A 23,645-nucleotide genomic window follows, 5' to 3' on the forward strand; every position below is an offset into this window, starting at 1 on the left:
TCTGTTTATTCAAAGATTGACTTACGTTCCGGGTATCATCAAATGTGGGTGAAAGAAGATGATATTCCAAAGACTGCTTTCAGAACACGTTACGGTCATTACGAGTTTATGGTCATGCTGTTTGGTTTAACTAATGCACCAGCTGTGTTCATGGACCTTATGAACCGAGTGTGTGGACCATACCTTGACAAGTTTGTCATTGTTTTCATTGATGACATACTTATTTACTCAAAGAATGACCAAGAACACGGTGAACATTTGAGAAAGGTGTTAGAAGTATTGAGGAAGGAAGAATTGTACGCTAAGTTTTCAAAGTGTGCATTTTGGTTGGAAGAAGTTCAATTCCTCGGTCACATAGTGAACAAAGAAGGTATTAAGGTGGATCCGGCAAAGATAGAAACTGTTGAAAAGTGGGAAACCCCGAAAACTCTGAAACACATACGCCAGTTTTTAGGACTAGCTGGTTACTACAGAAGGTTCATCCAAGACTTTTCCAGAATAGCAAAACCCTTGACTGCATTAACGCATAAAGGGAAGAAATTTGAATGGAATGATGAACAAGAGAAAGCGTTTCAGTTATTGAAGAAAAAGCTAACTACGGCACCTATATTGTCATTGCCTGAAGGGAATGATGATTTTGTGATTTATTGTGACGCATCAAAGCAAGGTCTCGGTTGTGTATTAATGCAACGAACGAAGGTTATTGCTTATGCGTCTAGACAATTGAAGATTCACGAACAAAATTATACGACGCATGATTTGGAATTAGGCGCGGTTGTTTTTGCATTAAAGACTTGGAGGCACTACTTATATGGGGTCAAAAGTATTATATATACTGACCACAAAAGTCTTCAACACATATTTAATCAGAAACAACTGAATATGAGGCAGCGTAGGTGGATTGAATTATTGAATGATTACGACTTTGAGATTCGTTACCACCCGGGGAAGGCAAATGTGGTAGCCGATGCCTTGAGCAGGAAGGACAGAGAATATAATGATTCATAATAACATTACTACTCAAATAAAGGAGGCGCAACAAGGAGTTTTAAAAGAGGGAAATTTAAAGGATGAAATACCCAAAGGATCGGAGAAGCATCTTAATATTCGGGAAGACGGAACCCGGTATAGGGCTGAAAGGATTTGGGTACCAAAATTTGGAGATATGAGAGAAATGGTACTTAGAGAAGCTCATAAAACCAGATACTCAATACATCCTGGAACGGGGAAGATGTACAAGGATCTCAAGAAACATTTTTGGTGGCCGGGTATGAAAGCCGATGTTGCTAAATACGTAGGAGAATGTTTGACGTGTTCTAAGGTCAAAGCTGAGCATCAGAAACCATCAGGTCTACTTCAACAACCCGAAATCCCGGAATGGAAATGGGAAAACATTACCATGGATTTCATCACTAAATTGCCAAGGACTGCAAGTGGTTTTGATACTATTTGGGTAATAGTTGATCGTCTCACCAAATCAGCACACTTCCTACCAATAAGAGAAGATGACAAGATGGAGAAGTTAGCACGACTGTATTTGAAGGAAGTCGTCTCCAGACATGGAATACCAATCTCTATTATCTCTGATAGGGATGGCAGATTTATTTCAAGATTCTGGCAGACATTACAGCAAGCATTAGGAACTCGTCTAGACATGAGTACTGCCTATCATCCACAAACTGATGGGCAGAGCGAAAGGACGATACAAACGCTTGAATACATGCTACGAGCATGTGTTATTGATTTTGGAAACAGTTGGGATCGACATCTACCATTAGCAGAATTTTCCTACAACAACAGCTACCATTCAAGCATTGAGATGGCGCCGTTTGAAGCACATTATGGTAGAAAGTGCAGGTCTCCGATTTTTTGGAGTGAAGTGGGGGATAGACAGATTACGGGTCCGGAGATTATACAAGAAACTACCGAGAAGATCATCCAAATTCAACAACGGTTGAAAACCGCCCAAAGTCGACAAAAGAGCTACGCTGACATTAAAAAAAAAGATATAGAATTTGAAATTGGAGAGATGGTCATGCTTAAAGTTGCACCTTGGAAAGGCGTTGTTCGATTTGGTAAACGAGGGAAATTAAATCCAAGGTATATTGGACCATTCAAGATTATTGATCGTGTCGGACCAGTAGCTTACCGACTAGAGTTACCTCAACAACTCGCGGCTGTACATAACACTTTCCACGTCTCAAATTTAAAGAAATGTTTTGCTAAAGAAGATCTCACTATTCCGTTAGATGAAATCCAAATCAACGAAAAACTTCAATTCATCGAAGAACCCGTCGAAATAATGGATCGTGAGGTTAAAAGACTTAAGCAAAACAAGATACCAATTGTTAAGGTTCGATGGAATGCTCGTAGAGGACCCGAGTTCACCTGGGAGCATGAAGATCAGATGAAGAAGAAATACCCGCATCTATTTCCAGAAGATTCGTCAACACCTTCAACAGCTTAAAATTTCGGGACGAAATTTATTTAACGGGTAGGTACTGTAGTGACCCGAACTTTTCCATGTTTATATATATTAATTGAGATTGATATTTACATGATTAAATGTTTCCAACATGTTAAGCAATCAAACTTGTTAAGACTTGATTAATTGAAATATGTTTCATATAGACAATTGACCACCCAAGTTGATCAGTGATTCACGAACGTTAAAACTTGTAAAAACTATATGATGACATATATATGGATATATATATATATAGTTAACATGATACTATGATAAGAAAACATATCATAAAGTATATTAACAATGAACTACATATGTAAAAACAAGACTACTAACTTAATGATTTTTAAACGAGACATATATGTAACGATTATCGTTGTAAAGACATTTAATGTATATATATCATATTAAGAGATATTCATACATGATAATATCATGATAATAATTTAAAATCTCATTTGATATTATAAACATTGGGTTAACAACATTTAACAAGATCGTTAACCTAAAGGTTTCAAAACAACACTTACATGTAACGACTAACGATGACTTAACGACTCAGTTAAAATGTATATACATGTAGTGTTTTAATATGTATTTATACACGTTTGAAAGACTTCAATACACTTATCAAAATACTTCTACTTAACAAAAATGCTTACAATTACATCCTCGTTCAGTTCCATCAACAATTCTACTCGTATGCACCCGTATTCGTACTCGTACAATACAAAACTTTTAGATGTATGTACTATTGGTATATACACTCCAATGATCAGCTCTTAGCAGCCCATGTGAGTCACCTAACACATGTGGGAACCATCATTTGGCAACTAGCATGAAATATCTCATAAAATTACAAAAATATGAGTAATCATTCATGACTTATTTACATGAAAACAAAATTACATATCCTTTATATCTAATCCATACACCAACGACCAAAAACACCTACAAACACTTTCATTCTTCAATTTTCTTCATCTAATTGATCTCTCTCAAGTTCTATCTTCAAGTTCTAAGTGTTCTTCATAAATTCCAAAAGTTCTAGTTTCATAAAATCAAGAATACTTTCAAGTTTGCTAGCTCACTTCCAATCTTGTAAGGTGATCATCCAACCTCAAGAAATCTTTGTTTCTTACAGTAGGTTATCATTCTAATACAAGGTAATAATCATATTCAAACTTTGGTTCAATTTCTATAACTATAACAATCTTATTTCAAGTGATGATCTTACTTGAACTTGTTTTCGTGTCATGATTCTGCTTCAAGAACTTCGAGCCATCCAAGGATCCATTGAAGCTAGATCCATTTTTCTCTTTTCCAGTAGGTTTATCCAAGGAAATTAAGGTAGTAATGATGTTCATAACATCATTCGATTCATACATATAAAGCTATCTTATTCGAAGGTTTAAACTTGTAATCACTAGAACATAGTTTAGTTAATTCTAAACTTGTTCGCAAACAAAAGTTAATCCTTATAACTTGACTTTTAAAATCAACTAAACACATGTTCTATATCTATATGATATGCTAACTTAATGATTTAAAACCTGGAAACACGAAAAACACCGTAAAATCGGATTTACGCCGTCGTAGTAACACCGCGGGCTGTTTTGGGTTAGTTAATTAAAAACTATGATAAACTTTGATTTAAAAGTTGTTATTCTGAGAAAATTATTTTTATTATGAACATGAAACTATATCCAAAAATTATGGTTAAACTCAAAGTGGAAGTATGTTTTCTAAAATGGTCATCTAGACGTCGTTCTTTCGACTGAAATGACTACCTTTACAAAAGCGACTTGTAACTTATTTTTCCGACTATAAACCTATAATTTTCTGTTTAGATTCATAAAATAGAGTTCAATATGAAACCATAACAATTTGATTCACTCAAAACGGATTTAAAATGAAGAAGTTATGGATAAAACAAGATTAGATAATTTTTCTCATTTTAGCTACTTGAAAATTGGTAACAAATCTATTCCAACCATAACTTAATCAACTTGTATTGTATATTATGTAATCTTGAGATACCATAGACACGTATACAATGTTTCGACCTATCATGTCGACACATCTATATATATTTCGGAACAACCATAGACACTCTATATGTGAATGTTGGAGTTAGCTATACAGGGTTGAGGTTGATTCCAAAATATATATAGTTTGAGTTGTGATCAATACTGAGATACGTATACACTGGGTCGTGGATTGATTCAAGATAATATTTATCAATTTATTTCTGTACATCTAACTGTGGACAACTAGTTGTAGGTTACTAACGAGGACAGCTGACTTAATAAACTTAAAACATCAAAATGATTTAAAAGTGTTGTAAATATATTTTGAATATACTTTGATATATATGTATATATTGTTATAGGTTCGTGAATCAACCAGTGGCCAAGTCTTACTTCCCGACGAAGTAAAAATCTGTGAAAGTGAGTTATAGTCCCACTTTTAAAATCTAATATTTTTGGGATGAGAATACATGCAGGTTTTATAAATGATTTACAAAATAGACACAAGTACGTGAAACTACATTCTATGGTTGAATTATCGAAATCGAATATGCCCCTTTTTATTAAGTCTGGTAATCTAAGAATTAGGGAACAGACACCCTAATTGACGCGAATCCTAAAGATAGATCTATTGGGCCTAACAAACCCCATCCAAAGTACCGGATGCTTTAGTACTTCGAAATTTATATCATATCCGAAGGGTGTCCCGGAATGATGGGGATATTCTTATATATGCATCTTGTTATTGTCGGTTACCAGGTGTTCACCATATGAATGATTTTTATCTCTATGTATGGTATGTGTATTGAAATATGAAATCTTGTGGTCTATTGTTACGATTTGAAATATATAGGTTAAACCTATAACTCACCAACATTTTTGTTGACGTTTTAAGCATGTTTATTCTCAGGTGATTATTAAGAGCTTCCGCTGTCGCATACTTAAATAAGTACGAGATTTGGAGTCCATGCTTGTATGATATTGTGTAAAAACTGCATTCAAGAAACTTATTTTGTTGTAACATATTTGTATTGTAAACCATTATGTAATGGTCGTGTGTAAACAGGATATTTTAGATTATCATTATTTGATAATCTACGTAAAGCTTTTTAAACCTTTATTGATGAAATAAAGGTTATGGTTTGTTTTAAAATGAATGCAGTCTTTGAAAAACGTCTCATATAGAGGTCAAAACCTCGCAACGAAATCAATTAATATGGAACGTTTTTAATCAATAAGAACGGGACATTTCAGATACCTCTAGTGGTTGAAGTTTACCATATGGCATTTGATGATCGGCTTTTACTTGAAGGCAAGTAAGACACTTATGAACATACTTTACTATATCTCTTTTCATTCCTGGCCACCAATAGTCTTTTCTTAAGTCTATATACATTTTCGTAGCACCGGGGTGAATCGAATACTTAGATTTGTGAGCTAAGTCAAGGAGCCCACTTCTAACACCACTTTGTAAAGGTACCCAAATTCTTCCATATCTAAGCCTTAGACCACGAGAATCTACCATAAAATCATTAACTTGCCCTTTGATCCTTTCTTTCCTCACGTTTTCGGGGGTTAATGCTTCATCTTGTGCTACTCGGATACTATCGAATATTTGTGGTGATATTACCATGACTAAACTAGTTACCTTAATCGTTTGGTGGCTCGACTTCCTACTAAGAGCATTCGCCACCACATTAGCCTTCCTGGGGTGATACAAAATTTCACAATCGTAATCTTTCACCAAGTCGAGCCCTCTCCTTTGCCTATCATTCAAATCTCTTTGATCGAATAAATACTTTAAGTTCTTATGATCGGTATAAATAGAGAACTTCACCATAAAGATAATGACGCCATATTTTCAAGGCAAAAACCACGGCCGTCAATTCTAGATCATGGGTGGGATAACGTTTTTCATGTACATTCAACTGTCGAGAAGCATAAGCTATGACTTTCCCGTTTTGCATTAGCACACACCCCAAACCTTTCTTAGAAGCATCACAATAAACCATCATATTCTCATTCCCTTCCGGTAAGACTAGTATAGGAGCTTGAACAAGTTTCTCTTTAAGGAGTTGAAACGCTTGTTCTTTCTTTTCTTCCCATTTCCATTGCACATTCTTACGGGTTAACTTTGTGAGTGGGGTGGCTATTCTAGAAAAATATTGTATGAACTGTCGATAATACCTCGCTAAGCCTAGAAAACTCCCAACTTCGGTGGGATTCATAGGCGGTTCCCATCTCATTATCACTTTAATCTTCGTCGGATCAACACAAATACCCTTCTTATTAATGACATGTCCTAAAAATTGAACTTCACGAAGCCAAAACTCGCACTTAGAGAACTTAGCGAACAACTTTTCTCTCCTTAAAGTTTCTAACACTTGTCGTAAATGTAATGCATGCTCCTCTTCCCTTTTAGAATACACTAAAATATCGTCAATGAATACTATCACAGACTTATCGAGCATTGGTCGACAAACCCTATTCATTAAATCCATAAACACGGCCGGAGCATTAGTTAACCCAAAAGGCATAACCACGAATTCATAATGACCATACCTCGTGCGAAAAGCCGTCTTAGGGATATCCTCTTCCTTCACCTTTAATTGATGATAACCCGACCTTAGATCTATCTTTGAAAAGAAACATGCACCTCGTAGTTGATCAAATAAATCATCTATCCTCGGCAAAGGATATTTATTCTTAATAGTGACATTATTCAATTCACGATAATCTATACACATTCTCATTGTTCCATCCTTCTTTTTCACAAACAAAACCGGAGCTCCCCAAGGTGAACTACTAGGACGTATAAAACCTTTATCTATCAAATCTTGTAGTTGAGTCATCATTTCCCTCATTTCTGACGGAGCTAGTCGATAAGGTGCTTTGGCAATTGCGTGGCTCCGAGAATCAACTCTATTCGAAACTCTACCTCTCATTCGGGAGGAACACCGGGAAATTCTTCCAGAAACACATCCGGAAACTCATTAACTATTGGTACATCACCTATCCCAACAACCTTTTTCGAATCATCTATCACATGTGCCAAAAACGCACAACACCCATGGGACAAAAATCGTTTAGCTCTAGCATACGTACATATAGGAATAGCACGTCTAGCCCGTTCCCCATAAATCCAAATAACCTTCCTAGTTGGTGCTTGAACTAATACAATTTTCTTACGAAATAGTATTATTCCTTCATTGTCATCTAGCGAATCCATACCTACAATTACTTGAAACTCTCCCATATGCATGGGTATCAAATCTATAACAAATTTCTCATCATCCAAAACTATTTCACATCCTTTAATAACACTATATACCATAACAGTTTTATTTTCCGCTATCTCAACCTCTAAAGGATGCTCTAACATACTTGGGGTCATGTCAAAATGTTTACAAAATGAATAAGAAACTAATGGTGTATAGGTGTTAACAGAAACAAACGACCGCGTAGCACCGGAATCAAACAAAACATGCACAGGTAAAGAGTTTACAATAAAGGTACCTAACACAACATTTTGGGATTCCTTGGCTTCGAGAGCGGTAATCTGATGAGCTCGGGCCCTTGGTCGGCCATCACTTGTCTTTGGTTCCATTTTAACCTCCTTCTTAACACTACCACTTGCCAAATCTTTCTTATACTCTGGACACTCGGCTTGAAAATGACCCTTTTCAAAACAATAGTAACATTGTTTTCCCTTCTTAGGACACTCGGCGGCTCTATGACCCAGCTTCCCACATGAATAACAATCGGTAGTACCCGCTTTACACTCGCCCGAATGATTTTTACCACACCTATTACACATCTTCACTTCTTTACCACCACTCTTCCCCAGCATGAAACCCCCTTTTGATTTGTGCGGGGACTCGGGATTATACTTACCTTTCTTCGGGCTCATATTTTGCATTGACTTAGAATCTTGATCCAATTTTCGTTTAAATGCGGCTTTCTTCTTAAGTTCATGTTCCCTCACAAGAGCCCTATTCATCATCTCGGCCAAAGTCTTATATGTACCCTTATCAATAAACTCACTTATTTCGGGATTTAACTTCTCATGATAGTGATCCATCATCAACTTAGGACTTGAAAAAAAATCCGGGAAAAAACGAGACTTATCATTAAACTCGGCATTAAACTCGGTCACAGATTTATTCCCATGCTCAATATTCATGAATTCGGACTTCAACCTCTAACTTCAGCGGGTGGAGCGAATTGATCCATAAACATTTCACGAAACTTTTCCCACAGAAAACTTGTCACCACATTTCTTCCATGTGACTTGACTATAAAATTCCACCATTCATAACCACTACCCTTCATTTGATGTGCCACATAAATTACCTTTAAGTGTTCGGGACATTCACACAACATGAACGTTTCCTCTATCTCATCAATCCACCTTTGACTAACAATCGGATCAACCTTACCATGAAATTCCGGTGGATGACAATTAGCAAAATTCTTGAATTCAAGACGCTCATCTTTCTTTTTAGGGGTTTCTACTTCCTCTTGTCTTACCCCACTTCCCCCTTCTCCTCTTAGCATCAGATTATTCGTCATAAGAGTCTTTAACTTTTTATCCAATTGATCATTAATCAATTTCTTAATCTTCTCTAGGAGAGTTGGGGTATATCGCACTAAGGCCTGTCCTATTTGCCTCGAAATATCATTTGCCATAGTAACTTCATCAGATTCGGTTTGCGATCCTTCAACAGACTCCATTGACGGGGTGTGGACGTACTCATCGTCCTCATCATTACCTCTGTTGGGAGATACAATAGCCATTCTGAAACAATACATCCAGCTTATTAGTTCAAACAGATGAATCAACAAAGGATCAAAACATAAGTGGTCGAAAGATTTCTCAACTCATTTCACCATGACCATAATAGATGTTCATGCGTACTAAAATGATGTAATGGCAATGGCCGGTCGTCATTACATCATCGCATTATGAACTTAATCATTTATGACTCATGGTTAATAAGCATTAAACTCTTCCTTCAAGTCATCCAAAATCTTAATACTACACTATAGGTCTAGTCAATAAACTCTTTCATATGGAGCATGGCATAATCCTTCAATCTTAACTATCATGCAAGTCATAAACTGCTTATCCTTTATAAACGATGGTTTAAGCCTAGATAATCCTTATAGTGGATTATCTAAGTCCCTTAAACCATAGCTCTGATACCAACTTTTAACGCCCTTAAACGATGATTTTTTTTTTAGATCCCACTATGGGATCCCATCATCCCACTATGGGATCAGGTTTTGATCAGATTTCTTGAAAATCACCTTTGATCCCATTCCGGGATCAGGCTCTGACATGGTAGTTTTCAACCAAATTAATACTTGTGACCCGTTTGACTATCAACGCATAACCATTCCGTTCCATAGACAAGATCATTAAGCAAGCTTAGTGACCTTGCCTAAGCTAATCATCAACCATAGATACAATTATTAGGCTCGCCTAATAATTCTATCTAAGATATCCACTTAGTGCACTTAGTCGTTGTCCTCTTGCACGGATGCAATCCGAAACACTAAGTCACCCTTGACCCGTCCAATTTACCCCCTATAAACTCACCTTGATTAAACGAGATTCCTTGATCACTTGGAGCTCCTTTGCCTTGATTAGCACCTATACATGAGCTAATCTCATCAATAACATAATGAAATCACAACTATCAAAGGCTTTCAACACTTTCATACATTTACACATTGACTTAATCCCCTTTTTACTCCAACATTCACATGAACACTTACATACATAACATGTTTAACTTATCTTTTCACTTTTCCAATATAACAACATTACCATACAAACATTATTTCCTTAATTACACAATTTCTCTAGTTCATCTCTTACAAACATGACTTGCAATTCTTTCAAGCATTTCATCAAACATCAAATGTGCATAAACCCATTTCAACTACTAACAACCTTAAAATCATCATGCATCCAAATACCATTACTTATAACAATATCAACAATTCACACATAAACTTTCTTCTTTACAAATTAACTAAATTTCATAAACATCCTCATTGAGGCATTTCATCAAACACCTTGTGTGCATGACTTGATTCTAGACTATAAGTAACACCAAATTCATCATATTCACAATATACACTCAAAATGCAAGTACATACATGAACTTACTTAGAATATCAATTACAAATTTGTTTTTAATCATACAAGTGTGCACATTCTCAACATACAACAACTTTTAAGCTTTAGATTCATCTAAAACATCCAATTCAAGTGATACTTAGATATAAACGTTCATACCTTTTCTTTAGGGATTTAAGAACCCTAATTGTGCACAATGGAGAAGAAATTGAAGATTTGAAACTTGCTATAATGATTAGTACACACTAGATTACTCTAATTTCTATTTCATGTCTAAAATCCTTCCAATTGAGGATTTCTTCTTTTCTTCTTGTTTGAGTCGACACACACAAGCACACACTAGGTTTCTGTATTTTTATTTGTAACTGATAGAGATTTTCTAGCATTTTAACTCTTTTATTGATTTAACTTTGCCTTATTTGCACTTTCTACCCTCCCCACCAAAACCATAATATGGGAGGTCCTTAATGTGATGACCCGGGAATTTTCGACCAAATTTAAATTTAAATCTTATATAATTTCGACACATTAAGCAAAGTCTATTAAACCGAGTCTCAAAATGTTAGAACTATTTATCATAAATACATTTGACCTTGACTATTTCCGATGATTCACGAACCATTGTTTGTAAATAACATATTTATATATATGAAAATAAATGTAAAGGTATAAATAATAATTGAAAGAATTAAGATATAATAAGATCAAATATGTGAATTAAGATACAATTAATTAAGTGTAGTTTAAAGTAAATTTATATATATAAATATATATGATTTCATAATCAGTTCATGTATATTATAGATTATAAGTAATAATAAATCAATAAAAGTTATGATATAAAATCATATGATTATTAAATATTACAAGTATAAGTATAGTTGTTATAATAATATAGTTATTACCTTCAATATTAACAACAATACTAGTGTTATTATTATTATGTACGATTTAGATATATGCATAAGTTGATATAGTATTCTTATTATTACTAATATTATTATTATCATTAATAATATTATTGTTATAAGTTTTATAGTTATTATTACCATTATCAATAATAATAATATTATTATTATTACTAATAAATTATTATAAACTTTTATATTTATTATTTACAATATTAAGAGTATTATTATTATTATATGTATTAATTAATAGATTAACTATAATGTATAAATACATAAATTTAAAAATATAATTATAGGCGTATATAAATATAAATGATAAGGCAGATAGATGCAGATAACTAACAGATATATATATTTACACTTATAAATGCCAGACATTATTACCTATCCCCATCAGTTTATTTTTTTTATTTTTTTTCTTCTTTTTTCTCCGCTTTCTATTTTGCTCGTGATTTATGGTCTCTACATTCTGTAATTTAATAAAACAAGCAATCAATCGATTTTCATTATTTATATCATGTTATTTATCTCTGTAATCTAGTGAATGAAAATCCAAAAGAAGAATTGCTGAACACAGTTATTTTTTTTTTCTTCTCTGTACGTTTCAATTATTTTCATACTGCAAATTCGAACCAATTTTTAAAAACTAATAATGCAATTACCTTAGAAATCTTCCACTTAAACAATCTGTAAAGTTGCAAATCTTAATTCTTTTTATTGAATACGAATTCTTGGAGTCAAACTTATAAACTTAAAAGTCAACCGAATGTTCATTATTAAAATTTGAATTCACTTCTGTGTTTTAAGTTAAATTGAGGTTTGCAAAAGTTTATAGGATGGATTTGGAACTTATTTTGTGTTGTAACATTTTTCTAAAAACATCTAAAAATCGAAATCAATGTTTATTTTTTTTTCTTCTTTTGTTCGAACAGCAGCAGCACCATACGGTGTATATTTTTTTTTTTTTGAAAAACAAATCGTCACCTCGGATCACTTCTGTTACGTTTACAAATTCAAAATGCATTTTTTTTTGTTGCTGTTATAATTTTGATTCTGGGTTTGGTCGATTGGATTTAAAATGAGGAAGAAGAAAAGGAAATACACAGAAGATGGGTTTATAAATTACAGGAGGGTATTAAAACAGAAAAACGGACCTTGGTCCAATGGTTTAGAAGAGTGTCGGGTTTGCTGGTGGTCTCGGGTTCGAGTCCCTGGAGCTGCAATATTTTTTTGGGATGATTTCTTTTAAGGTAGTTTTTAGTTATTTTATTTTTATTTTTATTATTATTATTATTATCTTTTTTATTATTATTATGCTTATAAATAAATGTTATTATTATTATTATTATAATTATCCTTAACTAAGATTATTATTAATTTTAGTATCATCATTATGTATTATCATGATTTATATTATCTTTATTATTAATTCTATTAGAATATTATTATAAGTATCATTAATGTAATTACTATTATTAAGTTTATCAATTTAAGTATTATTACTATTATTATTACTATTATAAGTATTATTATTATTATGACCAGGATCACAAATTGAGATTTTAACAACTTTAGTTATTAGTTTAGTGATTAAACTTGAAGACTAGGATTATGATCAACATAGGTATTGTTATTATTGTTAAGATTATTATTACTACAAATAGTAAAAGGCTTATTATTATAGATATTATAATTATTATTATTACTACTGTTATCATTAAAATTACTATCATAATTATCATCGACTGTAAAATTAATATTTTTACAAGTAATAATATAAATATCAATGTTACTATCACTAATAATGTATTAGTAACATAAGTATATTATTAATGTATTATCATTATTTTTACTAATATTAAGTATTATCATTATCATATTTATCATTACAAATATTAATTAAGTATTACTATAATAACTATCTTAACAAACAAATGATATAGATATATAAAGATATATTTAATATTTATAATATAACAAAATTATATATTTTATATACAAAATGAATATTTGAGACGTATATATATTATTAATATAAAAATGACATAAATAGTAAATTATATATATACAAATTTATTCGATTACGATATGTATATTAATATATATATATATATATATATATATATATATATATATATATATATACAAATGATATAGGTTCGTGAATCCGAGGCCAACCCTACACTTGTTCCATGTTGTCATATGTGTTTTTACTACAAAATACATTATGGTGAGTTTCATTATTCCCCTTTTAAATGCTTTTGCAATATATATTTTTGGGACTGAGAATGCATGCGCTGTTTTTATAAATGTTTTACGAAATGGACACAAGTAATCAAAACTACATTATATGGTTGAATGATCGAAATCGAATATGCCCCTTTTTATTAAGTCTGGTAATCTAAGAATTAGGGAACAGACACCCTAATTGACGCGAACTCTAAAGATAGATCTATCGGGCCCAACAAGCCCCATCCAAAGTACCGGATGCTTTAGTACTTCGAAATTTATATCATGTCCGAAGGAGGTTCCCGAAATGATGGGGATATTCTTATATGTATATTGTGAATGTCGGTTACCAGGTGTTCAATCCATATGAATGATATTTTTGTCTCTATGCATGGGTCATATGTTTATGAGAAATGGAAATATGAAATCTTGTGGTCTATTAAAATTATGAAATGATTATTTATGTTAAACTAATAAACTCACCAACCTTTTGGTTGACACTTTAAAGCATGTTTACTCTCAGGTATGAAAGAAATCTTTCGCTGTGCATTTGCTCATTTTAAAGATATTACTTGGAGTCATTCATGGCAAATTTTAAAAGACGTTGCATTCGAGTCGTTGAGTTCATCAAGATTGTTATTAAGTCAATTATAGTTGTATATAGTATGAAATGGTATGCATGCCGTCAATCTTCTATAAAATGAAATTTTGTCTTTTAAAAACGAATGTAAAGTTTGTAAAATGTATCATATAGAGGTCAAGTACCTCGCGATGTAATCAACTATTATGAATCGTTTATAATCGATGTGGACTTTGTCCGGATGGATTAGGACGGGTCCTTTCAGTTGGTATCAGAGCGGTGGTCTTAGCGAACCAGGTCTTGCATTAGTGTATCTAACTAATAGTCGTTAGGATGCATTAGAGAATCTGGACTTCAACCGTGTCTGCATGTCAAAAATTTTGCTTATCATTTTTGTCAAAAATCATCTGTTTATCATCCTTAGGAATTTACCTGCTTATCATTCTTAGTCTAGACACATCTTGCTGCAATGATTTCATGAATAGTGTATAGACAAAATTCGTATCTTAGCATATCTGCTAATTCATATCTTAGCATATATGTTATTGTTATCTTTGCCTGACAGCTTCCGTAGATTCCTCCGTAATTTATGGGATTTTAGTATTATATATGCATATGTAAACTATGTATTGCAGGGTACTAATCTACATCCTATAATCTATTTCTTATCGAAAATCCTTCATCTGATCGTACGAGATGAATCCCTCAACCAGTTCGAGTCCCTCAGATTTCGATAGCTATTTCGATAGTTATTTCGACAGCTATTCCGATATAGATTTCCACTCAAGCTCTGAAAGCAGTGTCATCAGAATGAATCAACCAATCATCCATCCCCGATTTATCTGATGAGTTCATAGCCTCCTTAATCATTGGAGACAAGAAGAAGGCGATGCTTTCCATCAACCAAATTTCCCTCTTGGCGGTGAACCTGAAACACTCACCGGCGAACCCATTCAAAACATTATCTTCACTCTCATTTCCTGGATACCACGCAACGACTATATGATATCCAAAATTCTGAATCTTATTCATTCACTCGTTCTGACCGACAATCATCCTGGAATAATAGAAAAAGTCAACGAACTTCGCGCTTGAGTAATCAATTTGGAAAACATGGTGCAAAATGTATCAGCTTCAACAACATCACCGGCACCAACAGTATCACCAACATCATCATCAACTTCAGCACCAACAGCACTTGTAGCACCGACAGCAACAGTACCATCATCAGCAACACCAGCAGCATAACTAGTACCAACAACAACAACATCATCACATGTCACAACCTCACAATCTATATCTCAAGCATAATCATAGTTCTACGTATCGTTCTACATCGATTATCTTCGTTCTTCATGACGATTAAGTAATCTCTAAATGTTTTAGAGATTATGTATTCTAGTTCTAACGGTAAACCAAATGAGTTTAATATCATATTAACTCAAGAAGAAAATATATATGTATATATGTTTTTATAAAAATTGTAATTAAAAATTCTTTCGTACAAAATGTTAATTGTGAAAATATTTTAACGGGTAGGTAATATCCGAAGAATATTTAGATTTTACATTAATAAATTACACTGTACATTCTTCGAAGCTGATTCAACAGTCGTTTACTATCCTACTTACATCCACTGATATACAAATCCGTTCACCACAGAATAATCATATTCATCCAATTTCATATTTGGATTTTGATTTATCAGAATCCAACAAGTGGCATAATGAAGAAATAATGGACACAATAAAAATTGATTAGAAACAAACTAATTGACAATATGAAAATTTATTAAGAAACCACGCTAACAAAATCCTAGCTAACTGTTCCTAGCTAACTTTTAATTCCATATTACATTTTATTTATCGCAATTTAATTATCGCAATTTATTTTATCGCAATTTTAATTCTTGAAATTTTATTTATCGTTATTTAATTTCTGTTATTTACTTTACGCATTTTATTTATCCTCATTTAATTTCTGTATTTATTTTATGCACTTTAAATATCAGGACACGTATACAAGGTTTTGACATATCATATTGACGCATTTATATATATTATTTGGAATAACCATAGACACTCTATATGCAGTAATGATCGAGTTCTCTATACAGGGTTGAGGTTGATTCTACAATAATATATATAATTTGAGTTGTGATCGAGTCTGAGACGTATACGGGTCACGATACGTATTAATTAATTCGAATATTATAAATTAAACTATATATGAATTATTGGACTGTTAACTGTGGACTATAAAGATGGACAATTAAAAATGAATTAAAATATTGATTATAACATATGAAACTAAACACTTCTTCAAGTTTGCCACTTGATTTCATTTTAAACCTCATTTGTATCCTGACAATTACAATCTGCGTTCAAACCTTTCATTATTCTTGAAAACACCTCAATCGAGAGGATGAACCAACCGCACCTCATTTACAGAAGAAAAGATTGATACATATAGTTATGCACCTGAAAACACTTGGAACCTGAGTAAATGTTTAAAACATGTCTGTACTAACTCCTTTGGTGTTGTTATTACCGAAAATGACTTTGCAATCCCTCTCCAAATTAGCCAGTTTTGTCACAGCTCCAGCAAATCAACTTCGACTTTTCATTCAGATTAGCCTTATTATAACCGTGATATATAAGTTTGCTTTTCGTCATTGTTACCGGGGTACCGTTTATATCTCATTACTTAGCAGTAAACTTACCAGCAACTTCATTACTCATTGACTTATGTCCCTCCGAAAAACCATTATATTTATTCATTGAAACCCTATCATATAATTATTCGCATCTTGTAACAAGAACTGCCATGACAGTTATCGAGAATCAGCAATCAGTACTTTGAAAACTCACAGCGTATCTACATCAACAGTTATATGTATGACATTTATCTCTTAGAATTATGATCTCTTATTCTGAAATTCTGAAAAGCACTCAGTCACAAATCAATACTTTGAATGTTGAAAAAGCTGAATGAAACAGCAGAAACCATAGACAACCGTAAAACGACCTTAATCATTGAAAGTTTGATGATAAAGAATAGTATGTTGGAAAAGCTCAGAAAAGTTAGAACTGGAAAACGGATTGAGCTAACCACGAAGAAGACCAAGGATAAATACAAGGATCATACCCTGTATACAAAGAATCCAGATAATTCTGGATCCGTTGAAATGTTCAGAGAATATCTTGCTCCGAAGTCATGTTAAAATCTTGCGGAAAATCTTTCTCCATCAACCATCGAACTTAGAAATTCCAAAATATCATCATCAATATCTTCGATATTTCTGAGGATATTTTCATAAATATTCTCGTTCGAAATTATATACCTTATTGTGCTTCCTGTGTATCATTATATTGGAAATATTCAATAGAAAATTTAGTACCGAAAAGCAGATTATGCGAAACTAGGAAGAAAGCCGTGGACAAATCACAAAGAATAAGTTTGACTTCAAAGAATCCAAATGATTCAATGTCTGCTAAAGTCTTTAGTGAATATCTTGCTCCTTACTCTAAATCCTTGCAGATAATAGTTTCTATCATCCTCTGATCTTAGATATTCCGAGATATTATCGTATCTTTCATTATAAATATCCTCCATATTTCTGGAGATATTTTTATAACTATTCTTATCTGAATTCATTAATCTCTTCGTGCTATCAGTATTACATCATATAGAAACTGTTAGTTTCTATATTCTGTAAACTTTCGAGCTTAAAATATGAATGTTATTGAAGTAATGTTGGGAATTGATGCATGAGTTAGTATAATATAATGACACTTGATCAACATGATTATATTACAGTAAGTCATGCTGAGTTTCTAATGGAACGTGATGATTCACAGATTATAACGTCATCATGTGACATGTTACATGACTCTTACGTTCTATCTAATCTATAAACAAATTATTCTTGATAGTCCTATCTTCCATGAATTCCGGTAATTTGACAAGTCAAATTGTGCTATTACCGTTTCTTTCTTAGGACGTTGACAATGTTCATTCTGAAACTTATATCTACGAATTCTGGACCATTACAAGAGATGCCTAATCGCAAGAAGAAGAAACGAAGGGACAAAGCTCCGAAATAGAAAATTGGAGTATAAATCGCAGCAAATAGGAGGGAGTATTAACTCGGGATGACAATGATTATAGAAAACAGAAGCAAGGACTTCGAAGTATAAGGGAAGATATAAAGCCCAATAACAACAAGGAGGTTACAAAACGTGAATATTAATACGAATAGCAATATAAAGACACGGTAGAATTAAGAATAGCATCACCTCAAGGTAATAGTAATAGTAAACAGATTTTTCTGGTGGATGATTGGAAAAGAAGGATGACAGAAATGATAATTAGGAAAATATCAAGGATTAGAACTGGATTAAGCAGTTCCACAATCTTTTAGATGTATGAACTAAGAAGGAAAGTATAGGAATGGTGAGAATAATGGAACGGAAGAGCTTAAGTTATAGTGGAAATATCAGACAGAGTAATCGAGGCAGATCACCGTATTTAATTATAGAGATCTTAATTTCCTTACTTGCCGAAGAATCAAATCTTTTAGATCTTGAAGATTTTCTTTAAATCCCTTTAATTCCGCAACTCAACCCTGACTCTGTCAAAAGTTAAGATGAATCTTTACTTTCCTATTTCACTCTTTGGTGATAGCTTCATTCGTACTCTTTGAATAATCGAGTTATTTTTATCCATATTACTCAATGATGATAAAACTCAATTTATCAACTCATACTCGTCATGAAAACACTTTTATGGTTAACCATGACGACCTTACTCAAATTTCGGGACGAAATTTCTTTAATGGGTAGGTACTGTGATGACCCGGGAATTTCCGACCAAATTTAAACTTAAATCTTATATAATTTCGACACGTTAAACAAAGTCTATTAAACCAAGTCTCAAAATGTTAGAACTATTTATCATAAATACATTTGACCTTGACTATTCCCGACGATTCACGAACCATTGTTTGTAAATAACATATTTATATATATGAAAATAAATGTAAAGGTATAAATAATAATTGAAAGAATTAAGATATAATAAGATCAAATATGTGAATTAAGATACAATTAATTAAGTGTAGTTTAAAGTAAATTTATATATATAAATATATATGATTTCATAATCCGTTCATGTATTTTATAGTTTATAAGTAATAATAAATCAATAAAAGTTATGATATAAAATCATATGATTATTAAATATTACAAGTATAAATATAGTTGTTATAATAATATAGTTATTACCTTCAATATTAACATCAATACTAGTGTTATTAATATTATGTACGATTTAGATATATGCATAAGTTGATATAGTATTCTTATTATTACTAATATTATTATTATCATTAATAATATTATTGTTATAAGTTTTATAGTTATTATTACCATTATCAATAATAATAATATTATTATTATTACTAATGAATTATTATAAACTTTTATATTTATTATTTACAATATTATGAGTATTATTATTATTATTATATGTATTAATTAATAGTTTAACTATAATGTATAAATACAGAAATTTAAAAATATAATTATAGGCGTATATAAATATAAATGATAAGGCAGATAGATGCAGATAACTAACAGATATATATATTTACACTTATAAAAGCCAGACATTATTACCTATCCCCATCAGTTTATTTTTTTATTTTTTTTTTCTTCTTTTTTCTCTGCTTTCTATTTTGCTCGTGATTTATGGTCTCTACATTCTGTAATTTAATAAAACAAGCAATCAATTGATTTTCATTATTTATATCATGTTATTTATCTCTGTAATCGAGTGAATGAAAATCCAAAAGAAGAATTGCTAAACACAGTTATTTATTTATTTTTTTTCTTCTCTGTACGTTTCAATTATTTTCATACTGCAAATTCGAACCAATTTTTAAAAAATAATAATGCAATTACCTTAGAAATCTTCCACTTAAACAATTTGTAAAGTTGCAAATCTCAATTCTTTTTATTGAATACGAATTCTTGGAGTCAAACTTATAAACATAAAAGTCAACCGAATGTTCATCATTAAAATTTGAATTCACTTCTGTGTTTTAAGTTAAATTGAGGTTTGCAAAAGTTTATAGGATGGATTTTGAACTCATTTTGTGTTGTAACATTTTTCTAAAAACATCTAAAAATCGAAATCAATGTTTATTTTTTTTCTTCTTTTGTTCGAACAGCAGCAGCACCATACGGTGTATATTTTTTTTTGAAAAACAAATTGTCACCTCTGATCACTTCTGTTACGTTTACAAATTCAAAATGCATTTTTTTTTTGTTGCTGTTATAATTTTGATTCTGGGTTTGGTCGATTGGATTTAAAATGAGGAAGAAGAAAAGGAAATACACAGAAGATGGGTTTATAAATTACAGGAGGGTATTAAATACAGAAAAACAGACCTTGGTCCAATGGTTTAGAAGAGTATCGGGTTTGCTGGTGGTCTCGGGTTCGAGTCTCTGGAGCTGCAATATTTTTTGGGACGATTTCTTTTAAGGTAGTTTTTAGTTATTTTATTTTTACTTTTATTATTATTATTATTATTATCTGTTTTATTATTATTATGCTTATAAATAAATGTTATTATTATTATTATTATTATTATTATTATAATTATCCTTAACTAAGATTATTATTAATTTTAGTATCATCATTATGTATTATCATGATTTATATTATCTTTATTATTAATTCTATTAGAATATTATTATAAGTATCATTAATGTAATTACTATTATTAAGTTTATCAATTTAAGTATTATTACTATTATTATTACTATTATAAGTATTATTATTATGACCAGGATCACAAATTGAGATTTTAACAACTTTAGTTATTAGTTTGGAGATTAAACATGAAGACTAGGATTATGATCAACATAGGTATTGTTATTATTGTTAAGATTATTATTACTACAAATAGTAAAAGGCTTATTATTATAGATATTATAATTATTATTATTAATACTGTTATCATTAAAATTACTATCATAATTATCATCGACTGTAAAATTAATATTTTTACAAGTAATAATATAAATATCAATGTTACTATCACTAATAATGTATTAGTAACATAAGTATATTATTAATGTATTATCATTATTTTTACTAATATTAAGTATTATCATTATCATATTTATCATTACAAATATTAATTAAGTATTACTATAATAACTATCTTAACAAACAAATGATATAGATATATAAAGATATATTTAATATTTATAATATAACAAAATTAATATTTTATATACAAAATGAATATATGAGACGTATATATATTATTAATATAAAAATGACATAAATAGTAAATTATATAGATACAAATTTATTCGATTACGATATGTATATTAATATATATATATATATGTATGTATATATATATATATATATATATATACATACATATATATATATATATATATATATATATATATATATATATATATATATATATATATATATATATATATATATATATATATATATATATATATATATATATATATATATATATATATATATATATAAATGATATAGGTTCGTGAATCCGAGGCCAACCCTACACTTGTTCCATGTTGTCATATGTATTTTTACTACAAAATACAAAATATATTTTTGGGACTGAGAATGCATGCGCTGTTTTTATAAATGTTTTACGAAATGGACACAAGTAATCAAAACTACATTATATGGTTGAATGATCGAAATCGTATATGCCCCTTTTTATTAAGTCTGGTAATCTAAGAATTAGGGAACAGACACCTTAATTGACGCGAACTCTAAAGATCGATCTATCGGGCCCAACAAGCCCCATCCAAAGTACCGGATGCTTTAGTACTTCGAAATTTATATCATGTTCGAAGGAGGATCCCGAAATGATGGGGATATTCTTATATGTATATTGTGAATGTCGTTTACCAGGTGTTCAATCCATATGAATGATGTTTTTGTCTCTATGCATGGGTCATATGTTTATGAGAAATGGAAATATTAAATCTTGGAAGTCTATTAAAATTATGAAATGATTATTTATGTTAAACTAATGAACTCGCCAACATTTTGGTTGACACTTTAAAGCATGTTTATTCTCAGGTATGAAAGAAATCTTCCGCTGTGCATTTGCTCATTTTAAAGATATTACTTGGAGTCATTCATGGCATATTTTAAAAGACGTTGCATTCGAGTCATTGAGTTCATCAAGATTATTATTAAGTCAATTATAGTTGTATATAGTATGAAATGGTATGCATGCCGTCAATCTTCTATAAAATGAAATTTTGTCTTTTAAAAACGAATGTAAAGTTTGTAAAATGTATCATATAGAGGTCAAGTACCTCGCGATGTAATCAACTATTGTGAATTGTTTATAATCGATGTAGACTTTGTCCGGATGGATTAGGACGGGTCCTTTCACTTAAATCTAACTTTACATCACTAGTCCCTTCCAACTTAACTAATAAACTTTAAATATTATCCATTTATTTTATACAAAATCATACCAACAATATAAATATCCACAATAAATTACATAAAATAATACCTTAAATAATTGGGATGTTACACCTAACACTTATGCATTTATAGATTTTGCATTTGATTCGAAATTAAACTTTTTGTAAAAAAACCCAAGAACAGAGGAAATAAACGGGTTTAATTTAATTAATTTTTGTATTATTCTTTAACAATTGCAGTTACCATCGATAGTTAACGAATATGAGGGTATCAATTCAAATTTTGGAGCAGTAAACAGAATTGTTATATAGCGTTGATGGTCGACAACAAATCACAGGCAAACAGAAACAAAGATATTAAGGATTCAGATTAAAAAAATGCGTATATATATCTGTACCTATATAATATAATCAGTCTTAATATTTGTATTTATCTATTTTTAGGAATTATCTGCATTTATATATATATGTATATCTGAATTTATAATATCAGCATATATTTGTATTTACATTTTAATTAATCTTATTCCCTAATAAATATAACAATAAATAATAATAATACACTTAATATTATAAATAATAATAACAATAATATTATTATTAGTGTTAATGGTAATAATAACTATACAAATTTATGACAATAATATTAATAATAATAATAATACTAATTATAATAATACTAATTATAATAATATAACAAAACAATTGTATCAAATTTCATATTTATGTATTTTACATAATAATAATAACACTGATATTTATATTAAATATCT

The sequence above is a fragment of the Rutidosis leptorrhynchoides genome, chromosome 9 (assembly GCF_046630445.1).
Source record: "Rutidosis leptorrhynchoides isolate AG116_Rl617_1_P2 chromosome 9, CSIRO_AGI_Rlap_v1, whole genome shotgun sequence".
Lineage (NCBI taxonomy): Eukaryota > Viridiplantae > Streptophyta > Magnoliopsida > Asterales > Asteraceae > Rutidosis > Rutidosis leptorrhynchoides.